The sequence below is a fragment of the Bufo bufo genome, chromosome 5 (assembly GCF_905171765.1).
Source record: "Bufo bufo chromosome 5, aBufBuf1.1, whole genome shotgun sequence".
Lineage (NCBI taxonomy): Eukaryota > Metazoa > Chordata > Amphibia > Anura > Bufonidae > Bufo > Bufo bufo.
This window is the reverse complement of record NC_053393.1, coordinates 305,408,189-305,420,410: the sequence shown is the minus strand read 5'-3', so window position 1 is coordinate 305,420,410 and position 12,222 is coordinate 305,408,189.

Below are 12,222 nucleotides of genomic sequence, written 5' to 3'. Positions count from 1 at the left end.
TCAATAAACTTAAGCCTATATCACAGCAGCGAGGCAGCAAGGGATATTCAGTGAATCACATTTGCGAATATTGTTTACAGAAAACTTCATTATTATCTGTTACTTGATATGTCAACACCCAATCAAATGTTATGTACATTTCTTTACTATGCCAAAAAGTTTATAAAAAAGAGAGTTGACACACAAAAGATGCTGACAATAATTCCTCCCTAGCACGCAAAACCCTAAAACAGTAACACTAAAACACAGCCAAAGACTATTTTATTTTGTTTGTTTTTCACTGACAAAAGACGCTGACAATAATCCCTCCCTAGCACACAAAACCCTAAAACAGTAACACTAAAATATAGCAAAAGACAATTTTTTTGGTTTGTTTTTTCACAGACAGAAGACGCTGACAATAATCCTAGCACACAAAACCCTAATACACAGCAAAAGACTTCATTTTTATTTTTTTCACAGACTAAACAGACAGCAAAAGGCTACACTATACTATATCACTACACCCTGCACTGGACCCTATCAGCTACACTATTCACTAACTAACCCACACTATCTCACACTAACTATCTGGATTATATATATGACTGAGCTAACTAACTAATGTACCTAACACCCTACACTGGAAACTATTAGCTACACTATTCACTAACTAACCTACACTATCTACCACTAACTATCTGGATTATGTATATGACTGAGCTAACTAACTAATGTACTTAACACCCTACACTGGGACCTATCAGCTAACCTATTCACTAACTAACCTACACTATCTACCACTAACTGTGGATTATATACAGTGGATATAAAAAGTCTACACACCCCTGTTAAAATGTGGTTTCTGTGCTGTAAAAAAAGAGACAAAGATAAATAATTTCAGATCTTTTTCCACCTTTAACCCCTTAAGGACACAGCCTTTTTACACCTTAGGACCAGGCCATTTTTTGCAAATCTGACCAGAGTCCCTTTAAGTGCTGATAACTTTAAAACGCTTTGACTTATCCAGGCAATTCTGAGATTGTTTTTTCGTTTGTTTTTATTGTACTTCATGACACTGGTAAAATGAAGTAAAAAAATTATTATTTTTTGCACCAAAAAATACCTAATTTAACAAAAATTTGGAAAAATTTGAAAATTTCAAAGTTTCAGTTTCTCTACTTCTGTAATACATAGTAATACCCCCAAAAATTGTGATGACTTTACATTCCCCATATGTCTACTTCATGTTTGAATTGTTTTGGGAATGATATTTTATTTTTTGGGGATGTTATAAGGCTTAGAAGTTTAGAAGCAAATCTTGAAATTTTTCAGAAATTTACAAAAACTCCATTTTTAGGGACCAGTTCAGGTCTCAAGTCACTTTGCGAGGCTTACATAATAGAAACCACCCAAAAATGACCTCATCTAAGAAACTACACCCCTCAAGGTATTCAAAACTGATTTTGCATACGTTGTTAACCCTTTAGGTGTTGCACAAGAGTTATTGGCAAATGGGGAGGAAATTTGAGAATTTCATTTTTTTGTCTAATTTTTCATTTTAACCCATTTTTTCCACTAACAAAGCAAGGGTTAACAGCCAAACAAGACTGTATCTTTATTGCCCTGACTCTGCCGTTTACAGAAACACCCAATATGTGGCCGTAAGCTACTGTACGGCCACACAGCGGGGCTTAGAGTGAAAGGTGCGCCGTATGGTTTTTGGAAGGCTGATTTTTATGGACTGGTTTATTTACACCATGTCCCATTTGAAGCCCCCTGATGCACCCCTAGAGGAGAAACTCCCTAAAAGTGACCCCATCTAAGAAACTACACCCCTCAAGGTATTCAAAACTGATTTTAAATACGTCGTTAACCCTTTAGGTGTTGCACAAGAGTTATTGGCAAATGGCGATGAAATTTGAGAATTTTATTTTTTTGTCTAATTTTCCATTTTAACCCATTTTTTCCACTAACAAAGCAAGGGTTAACAGCCAAACAAGACTGTATCTTTATTGCCCTGACTCTGCCGTTTACAGAAACACCCAATATGTGGCCGTAAACTACTGTACGGCCACACAGCGGGGCGTAGAGTGAAAGGTGCGCCGTATGGTTTTTGGAAGGCTGATTTTTATGGACTGGTTTATTTACACCATGTCCCATTTGAAGCCCCCTGATGCACCCCTAGAGGAGAAACTCCCTAAAAGTGACCCCATCTAAGAAACTACACCCCTCAAGGTATTCAAAACTGATTTTACATACGTCGTTAACCCTTTAGGTGTTGCACAAGAGTTATTGGCAAATGGCGATGAAATTTGAGAATTTCATTTTTTGTCTAATTTTCCATTTTAACCCATTTTTTCCACTAACAAAGCAAGGGTTAACAGCCAAACAAGACTGTATCTTTATTGCCCTCACTCTGCCGTTTACAGAAACACCCAATATGTGGCCGTAAACTACTGTACGGCCACACAGCGGGGCGTAGAGTGAAAGGTGCGCCGTTTGGTTTTTGGAAGGCTGATTTTTATGGACTGGTTTATTTACACCATGTCCCATTTGAAGCCCCCTGATGCACCCCTAGAGGAGAAACTCCCTAAAAGTGACCCCATCTAAGAAACTACACCACTCAAGGTATTCAAAACTGATTTTACATACGTCGTTAACCCTTTAGGTGTTGCACAAGAGTTATTGGCAAATGGCGATGAAATTTGAGAATTTCATTTTTTTGTCTAATTTTCCATTTTAACCCATTTTTTCCACTAACAAAGCAAGGGTTAACAGCCAAACAAGACTGTATCTTTATTGCCCTGACTCTGCCGTTTACAGAAACACCCAATATGTGGCCGTAAGCTACTGTACGGCCACACAGCGGGGCTTAGAGTGAAAGGTGCGCCGTATGGTTTTTGGAAGGCTGATTTTTATGGACTGGTTTATTTACACCATGTCCCATTTGAAGCCCCCTGATGCACCCCTAGAGGAGAAACTCCCTAAAAGTGACCCCATCTAAGAAACTACACCCCTCAAGGTATTCAAAACTGATTTTACATACGTCGTTAACCCTTTAGGTGTTGCACAAGAGTTATTGGCAAATGGCGATGAAATTTGAGAATTTTATTTTTTTGTCTAATTTTCCATTTTAACCCATTTTTTCCACTAACAAAGCAAGGGTTAACAGCAAAACAAGACTGTATCTTTATTGCCCTGACTCTGCCGTTTACAGAAACACCCAATATGTGGCCGTAAACTACTGTACGGCCACACAGCGGGGCGTAGAGTGAAAGGTGCGCCGTATGGTTTTTGGAAGGCTGATTTTTATGGACTGGTTTATTTACACCATGTCCCATTTGAAGCCCCCTGATGCACCCCTAGAGGAGAAACTCCCTAAAAGTGACCCCATCTAAGAAACTACACCCCTCAAGGTATTCAAAACTGATTTTACATACGTCGTTAACCCTTTAGGTGTTGCACAAGAGTTATTGGCAAATGGCGATGAAATTTGAGAATTTCATTTTTTGTCTAATTTTCCATTTTAACCCATTTTTTCCACTAACAAAGCAAGGGTTAACAGCCAAACAAGACTGTATCTTTATTGCCCTCACTCTGCCGTTTACAGAAACACCCAATATGTGGCCGTAAACTACTGTACGGCCACACAGCGGGGCGTAGAGTGAAAGGTGCGCCGTTTGGTTTTTGGAAGGCTGATTTTTATGGACTGGTTTATTTACACCATGTCCCATTTGAAGCCCCCTGATGCACCCCTAGAGGAGAAACTCCCTAAAAGTGACCCCATCTAAGAAACTACACCACTCAAGGTATTCAAAACTGATTTTACATACGTCGTTAACCCTTTAGGTGTTGCACAAGAGTTATTGGCAAATGGCGATGAAATTTGAGAATTTCATTTTTTTGTCTAATTTTCCATTTTAACCCATTTTTTCCACTAACAAAGCAAGGGTTAACAGCCAAACAAGACTGTATCTTTATTGCCCTGACTCTGCCGTTTACAGAAACACCCAATATGTGGCCGTAAACTACTGTACGGCCACACAGCGGGGCGTAGAGTTAAAGGTGCGCGGTTTGGTTTTTTGGAGGGCTGATTTTTATGGACTGGTTTATTTACACCATGTCCCATTTGAAGCCCCCTGATGCACCCCTAGAGGAGAAACTCCCTAAAAGTGACCCCATCTAAGAAACTACACCCCTCAAGGTATTCAAAACTGATTTTACATACGTCGTTAACCCTTTAGGTGTTGCACAAGAGTTATTGGCAAATGGGGATGAAATTAGAAAATTTCATTTTTTTGCCTTATTTTCCATTTTAACCCATTTTTTCCACTAACAAAGCAAGGGTTAACAGCAAAACAAGACTGTATCTTTATTGCCCTGACTCTGCCGTTTACAGAAACACCCAATATGTGGCCGTAAACTACTGTACGGCCACACGGCGGGGCATAGAGTGAAAGGTGCGCCGTTTGGTTTTTGGAGGGCTGATTTTTATGGACCGGTTTATTTACACCGTGTCCTGTTTCAACCCCTCTGATGCACCCCTGGAGTAGAAACTCCCTAAAAGTGACCCCATTTTGGAAACTACGGGATAAGGTGGCATTTTTTTGGGGACTATTTTTAGGGTAAATATGATTTTTGGTTGCTCTATATTACATTTTTGTGAGGCAAGGTTACCAAAAATTGAAATTCTGAAATTTCATCTCCATTTGCCATTAACTGTTGAGGAACACCTAAAGGGTTAATAAAGTTTGTATAATCAGTTTTGAATACCTTGAGGGGTGTAGTTTCTTAGATGGGGTCAGTTTTGGGGAGTTTTTACTCTAGAGCGCATCAGGGGGGCTTCAAAAGGGACATGGTGTCAATAAAAAAGGCCATGAAAATCGGCCTTCCAGAAACCATGTCGGTCCTTTCCTTTTGCGGCCTCCCTTTTACTGATACAGCAGTTTACGACCACAAATGTGGTGTTTCTGTAAACTGCAGTATTAGGGTAATAAATATTAAGTTTTGTTTGGTTGTTAACCCTTGTTTTGTTACCGTAAAAAACGGATTAAAATGGAAAAGTGCCAAAAATAGCGGTTTTGGCACCGTTTTTTTTTTTTTTTTTAACTGTGTTAATCTGGGGGGTTAGGTAATGGGATATTTTTATAGAGGAGATTCTTACGGATGCGGCAATACCTAATAAGTCTACTTTTTTTTACAATTATTTAGGTTTTAGACTATATTATCTTTTTTGATACAAATTATTTTTTGGGTATCTGTAAAGTCTAAGGGTCATTTTTAAAAAAAAATTTTTATCCAATTATCTCATGTGGGGGCTCATTTTTTGCGGGATGAGCGGACGGTTTTATTGGCACTAATTTGGGGGCTATATGACTTTTTTTTATCGCTTGCTATTAAACTTTTTGTTATGTAAGGTGACAAAAAAATTCTTTTTTTGCACCTAGTTTTTTTTTTTTTTTGACCGTGTTAATCTGGGGGGTTGGATAATGGGGTATTTTTATAGAGGAGATTCTTACGGACGCGGCAATACCTAATAAGTCTACTTTTTTTTTTACAATTATTTAGGTTTTAGACTATATATCATCTTTTTTGATACAAAATATTTTTTGGGTATCTCTAAAGTCTAAGGGTCATTTTTTTTATTTTTTTTATCCAATTATCTCATGTGGGGGCTCATTTTTTGCGGGATGAGTGGACGGTTTTATTGGCACTATTTTGGGGGCTATATGACTTTTTGATCGCTTGCTATTAAACTTTTTATTATGTAAGGTGACAAAAAAAAAACTTTTTTTGCACCTTTTTTTTTTTTTTCCTTGACCGTGTTAATCTGGGGGGTTAGGTCATGGGGTAGTTTTATAGAGGAGATTATTACCGACGCGGCGATACCTAATATGTCTACTTTTAATAATTTTTTTTTTTTTTTTGGGTGTCTCAAGTCTGAGAACCATTTTTTTTTTATCCGATGTCAGTGCTAAATTGGGATATAAATTTAGTACTCCATGGAAGTGTGATACTCCCTGAAGCAACCGTCAATGCAGAGGCCCGGATGATCGGGGCACGTGTCGCACTGAGTAGTCGTGTCCTTCCGTATCCCCCTCCTGCGACACACTCTGCACTTTTTTTGGGTTCGTCCCTTCTTTCCAGTATGGGGGACCACACCTGGAAAGTGTTGGCCAGGGATGATCCGGGCACCTACAGTTCCCGAGGTACTCCGGCCTGCTCTTTCCCGGTCCGAAAAGATCAGGGCCTTGAGGACTGCCTCATAGAACTGGAGGAATGTCCCTGTGCTGCCAGCGCTTCGGGATAGTACAAAAGAGTTGTACATGGCAACCTGCACCAAGTAGACCGCAACTTTTTTGTACCATGCCCGGGTTTTGCGCATGGCATTATATGGCTTGAGGACTTGATCCGAGAGATCAACTCCTCCCATATACCGATTGTAGGTGACGATACAATCGGGCTTGAGGACCGTTGCCGCGGTACCTCGCACAGGGACAGGGGTGATGCCGTTGCCGATGACATCCCTCTTGTCCTTATACCTGACCAGCAACAGGTTTCCAGTGGTAAGGGCACGGGTCTCACCCCTGGGGATAGGTACCTGGAGGGGGTGGGCAGGGAGGCCGCGTTGATTTTTCCGCACGGTCCCACAAGCGGACGTGGATCTGGCGGCAAGGGACTGGAACAAGGGGATACTGGTATAAAAGTTATCCACGTAAAGGTGGTAACCCTTATCCAGCAGCGGGTACATAAGGTCCCACACAAGTTTCCCGGTAACACCCAGAGTGGGGGGACATTCTGGGGGTTGAATCCGGGAATCTCGCCCCTTGTACACACAAAATTTGCAAGTGTACCCTGAGGTACTCTCACAAATTTTGTATAGCTTCACGCCATACCTCGCCCGCTTGGAGGGCACATACTGGCGGAAAATGAGTCTCCCCTTGAACGCAATGAGAGACTCATCAACCGCGACCTCCCTTCCAGGTACATAGGCCTCCATGAATTTGGCCCCAAAGTGATCGATGACCGGCCGTATCTTATACAGACGGTCATGGGCAGGATCACCTCGGGGGGGACATGCTGCATTATCGGAATAATGCAGACATTTCCGGATGGCCTCAAACCGGGAGCGTGTCATGGCTGTACTGTAAAGTGGGGCCTGGTATAGGACGTCCCCACTCCAGTACAGCCTGACACTGGGTTTTTTGACCAGGCCCATATGCAGCACGAGGCCCCAAAATATCCTCATTTCGGCTGCACTGACCGGCGTCCAGCCACCGGGCCTGGCCAAAAAGGAGCCCGGGTGTTGAGCGACGAACTGTTGGGCGTACAGATTCGTCTGCTCCACCATCAGATTTACCAGTGGGTCACTGAAAAAGTGGCAGCACCCCTGGGGGGTCTAGGGTCACACAGCTGTGCTGTGGACCCCAGACACCCTAACTTAGGGTGATGCAATCAAAGTTTAGAAAAGTTCAGAAACTAACTTTCCCTTTTTTTCCCCTGCCTAAACCAAACTTTCCCTGTGCTGTCCCTATGTACCTGATGGGGGGTCCTGGGGGCACAGATCGAGTCCTGGGGGTGCTGGCAGCGATTGCAGACACACGTGCAGGCAGCTCCTCTCTCCTCCGGCTCCGGAACACAAAAGGAGGAGGAGAGGAGCGCCTGCCTCTTTTGAATCTGCCACCGGACCGCCTACAGACCAATCAGAAAGCGATCCTGAGTGGTGATGTCACCATCACCACTCAGGATCGCTGGATGGTGATTGGTGGGGTGAAATCACACCACCATCACCATCCTGTTCTGGGTTATCGGGTCTTCAGAGACCCGAACAACCCAGAAACGCAGAAAACCGCAGGTCTGAATTGACCTGCGGTTTTCTTCGATCGCATACATGAGGGGTCACCGGACCCCCCAGCGCATTTGCCCCAAGTGCCTGCTCAATGATTTGAGCAGGCACGGGGTTCCGATCACCGCCCGCAGCGCGGCGGTGATCGAAAATACACAGGGCGTACAGGTACGCCCTGTGTCCTTAAGTACCAGGGCACAAGGGCGTACCTGTACGCCCTATGTCCTTAAAAGGTTAATGTGACCTATAAACTGTACCACTCTATTGAGAAACAAACTGAAATCCTTTAGGTGGAGGGAAGAAAACAAAAGAAACCAAAATAATGTGGTTGCATAAGTGTGCACACCCTCTTATAACTGGGGATGTAGCTGTGATGCAAAGTGAAAGTGTCAAGTTACTTGAACGGCATAATGACAATGTGGATTTTTGCAAAAGATGTGAACTTGATGTTAAGGTGGCGTACATGAGGTGAAGTGGGGCTGTGGTTTCCTTTTGGTATGGGGACTGTGGGGAAACACTCCTGCAGCTAGTGGTGAAACTCCTGCAGAAGTTTATGGCCCTTTAAATGAATTGACCAATAGAAACAATGGTGCTGATAAAATGCAAAATGAAAATGTGACGTCTTGTGAAATAGGTGATGATGATGACGTGCCTTTTCCATTGCAGGATGTGGTCGGGGAAATAGCGCCCACTGGAGGAAAAATTATGAAAAAGGGAGAAGGGTTGATAAATATTGTAAGCATAGAGTGGAGTACTCTGGTGAACGTGTAGGAAAGGGTGGCAGTCCTAGAGGGTGTACCACACGTACCAGAGGTGTTCTATGATCAATAAAATAATGTCCCAGGTAGGGATTAACTTGTCAGTGCCCCTAGAGGTAAGCGTTAGCAGTGACACGAGCGGCGTAGGTGACATACGCGCTGTGACCATTAGCAACTCCGAGAGGGAAGCTACCAGGTCGAAGTCTTGTGAAGTTGAGGTGGTTACTAGTAGCGACCAGGTGACAGTTGTATCTGACATGATGAGAGTTAAGTGGGGAGACTTCAGTCTAATGTCTGAGACCCATACCCAGGCTGTGGTAAATGACCTGACATGTAGGCACAGCTGTAAGCAGGAAGATGATTCCTTCCTCTCTATACAGTCCCTACATCTGATAAAGAAAAGGATAGCTGTCTTCACACTGAAGAAGGCTGCAGAGGGGTCAAGGGAGGAGACCCCGAAAGAAATGAGTGAGCTGAAGGGTCTGATATCCAGGTGAAGAGCAAAGGTGCCAAAGAAATACAGAAAACTGCGGTAGACACCGATAAAGTGCTTGAAGGGACTCTGGGTGGAATCCCAGAGGGTCTCCAAAAAAGAATAGTGATACTCCTATATTTGCTGCCGCAGAACCCAGCGAGGAGCAGTTGGACCAGGAGGCCCAAGACCGGGGCGCTTCCAACAAACTGGTAGGAAAAACGTAGAAAAAACTGAAAAAGTTTGACCAGCTCCGGGCTGAAGAGAAATACATCTGGCCCCGATATGCCGAAGAACATGACCAAGCCAAGGCGGGTGCTCGGTAAAAAGAGACCAAGGCCCTCTCCTTGTCTAGAGCCCTTGAAGAAGCGCAATAGGAGCAAGATGAGTTTAAAAGCTGAACAAGCAACTCAGAGCAGAGATGGAGGATCTTATGAGCTCAAAGGATGATATCGGGAAGAACGTCTATGAGTTGGAGACGTCTAATCCAGAGCCTGTTAAGAAGGGATCTGGAGATGGTGGTGCTGCGGTGCCGACCGAGGCAGAGAAGACGGAATAACTTTCTGCTGAACCCGTGGATGGGGTTGATATGTAGATGCAGAGGCCAAGAGACTCACGGCAGTGGGTAGCCAGGACCTGGTCCCGAAAAATGTCCCCTCCGCCTGCAAAGCAGTCCAAGTAGCCAGCAGCCTGCTGGGGAAGGAATACGAGGAGTTGGACGACAAATATACGGATCCTGTCTTCTACTGTGGGTTGGTTCTCTTGAATTCTTCCCGAAAGGAGAACCATGTCCTAAGTGAGCCTATGGAGAAAATGCCTGAAGTCTGCGAGTCTGGTGTAGTCCCTGTTGTCCCCTGTACCTTGATGAGAAAGAGGAAAAGGATTTAAGAGGGCAAGTATATGATGCCGGGTCCATGAAAACCAAGGCTGAGGAAGTTAAGGCCGAGGTGTTGGAGGACGTGAAGTCCTAAGGTGCTGCAGTGATGAAAAAGTGGCTACCGAAGTGGAAAAACCCACTAAAGAAGCCAAGGTCTCTGAAACTGCCGCCAAAGTGGGAGAAACCACTGCTGGAAAGAAGGAAGAAGTGAACTGGAGGCACGTAAAAGAAGTGAGCGGGGATAAGCCTGCTCTGGTAAAGGAGCCCCTCAAGGCAAAGGAGAAAGGGTCGGGACATGAACAGTTCAGTCAAGAGCTGCAGCAGTCCAAGAAAGTACATGAGGAGTGTGTGCAGAAGACAGAAAATCTAAAAAGAGAGCCTGCCAGACGTATAAAAACATCTTCTGAGAGAAGTTCAGAAACCGAATGCCAAATGTGGAGAGGAACAGAAAAAAAGAAAAGAGAGAGGCCACGGGTGCAAAAGCTCATCACCTTTCCTCGGGAAAGAGAGTACCTGCTCATGAGATGGGCAAGAAAATCCTGTAGGTCTTATCGGCTCTGTAATAAACTTATGAGGGTGACAAACCAAGCACTGTTTTCCTGGGTCTGGCAGAAAAATGGGAAGACTGTAGGCCAGGTCGATGCCCGTTCACGAGATTTACCCCTACGCGCTTGAACAAAGTGTGTGTGTGTGGGGGGGGGGGGGGGGGGGGGAATATGTGAGGCAGTGACAGGCCTCATAACTGCTAGGGGAGTTGGCAGGAGTTTCTGTGTCTTCCCCGTCAGTCATCAGGTCTGAGGCAGCACCAGGTGACACAATCAGTCTAGGATAAGAGCCCAGGAAGTCAGTCAAAAAGAGAGAATTTTGGTGCTGTTGGAGGCTCTGTAAGGGTGGTCTCAGACGGGCTGGCTGAGGGGCCATGGGGCTAGGTTTTTAGCCTGAGCTTTGGGGGCTCTGCAAGGTCTGGGAATCAACAGTCACTAGGCCAGAGTCAGGCAGACTTCTGGGCCACAATCCCCTAAAAGTACTGGACTTTGTTACAGCCTGTAAGTGCTGGAGTATTAGCTAAGAAAGCTGCATGTTGGTACCGTGTGTGAACGGTGCTATAAGTGAGGTAGGATCATACTGTGTTTAGTTAGAGCCCAGACTGGCAAGGCGTTTGATTTGTTATTTTTGTTTTGCTGTTGTGAAAATAAACCTGACTTTTGGACCTGCAATCCGGCTGTTGTGGACATAATTGTGAGAATGACCCCCGAAAAAGAGCTGATCCCTTACACCAGCCATAAATAACTCATGATGCTCCTTTGTGGTCAAAATGGCACATGAGCCTATCTAGCCATGGTTTCCTCATTCAATACAGCTATAGCATAGCATTCTGCTATTGCCCCTCATTCACTAACAAGTAATAGACCTTTATGTCCCTGATGTTACTCCCAGTTTCCCTATTACCTTATGCGCTTTCAGCGCTTCCCCACGGAGGTTACAGATTAGGATTTGCCTGTAGTGAAGGGGAGGCGCAGGCAGCGGCCGCACCTCCACTCTGAATGGCCACAAGTGGTAACCGAATCTTCAATGGGTGGGTCCATAGGCTATTTAATGCCGGCACTTTGGCGGCTGTTTCACGGCGATCATAGCGCAGCGTGAGACACCATCTGCACGCCACTATAGGCAGATGGTGACTATGCCACAGTAGGGTTCTTTTGCCTTTCTTTATTTGCTCCTGATGAGGTGTGGGAACATAACCACACAGAAACGTGTTGAGCGATGCGAGTGGGGCACGCTGGGGCAGACGTGCTCCATGTTTAAGTACAAAAAGATAAAGTTATCTGGCATGGAAGTAATAGACAGAAAGCAGCGGTGCCCTTAATGGAGTTGGTTCAATCTCCTAAATGGCTAAAAACAAAAGGTGCGGGAACCGCGCTCTAACCTAACAATAAATGTCAGTGATAAAATCCTGTAAAAAACTGAGATGTAAAGTTCAAACAATAACCAAGGATGAATACAAAGGAAGAATCAGGTTCCGTGTATTCATCCATGTTTAAGTAACCTGTTTTAGCATTAAAAGCAGGCTAGCTTCCTCGTGGCATATATATTATTGCAATATTACTATTGGTTACACTGTATCTCCTGTACTGGGGTTAACCTTAAGTTGTAATGATATTTACGATTAGGGTAATTGATTATGTGAGGTGACCTGATATTTGTTACAAAGAGTCACCTTGTATTGTTAAAAGTGTAGAGGCCTAACCATTATAGGCCCTACATTTCTGCCACACACCCGTAGCCT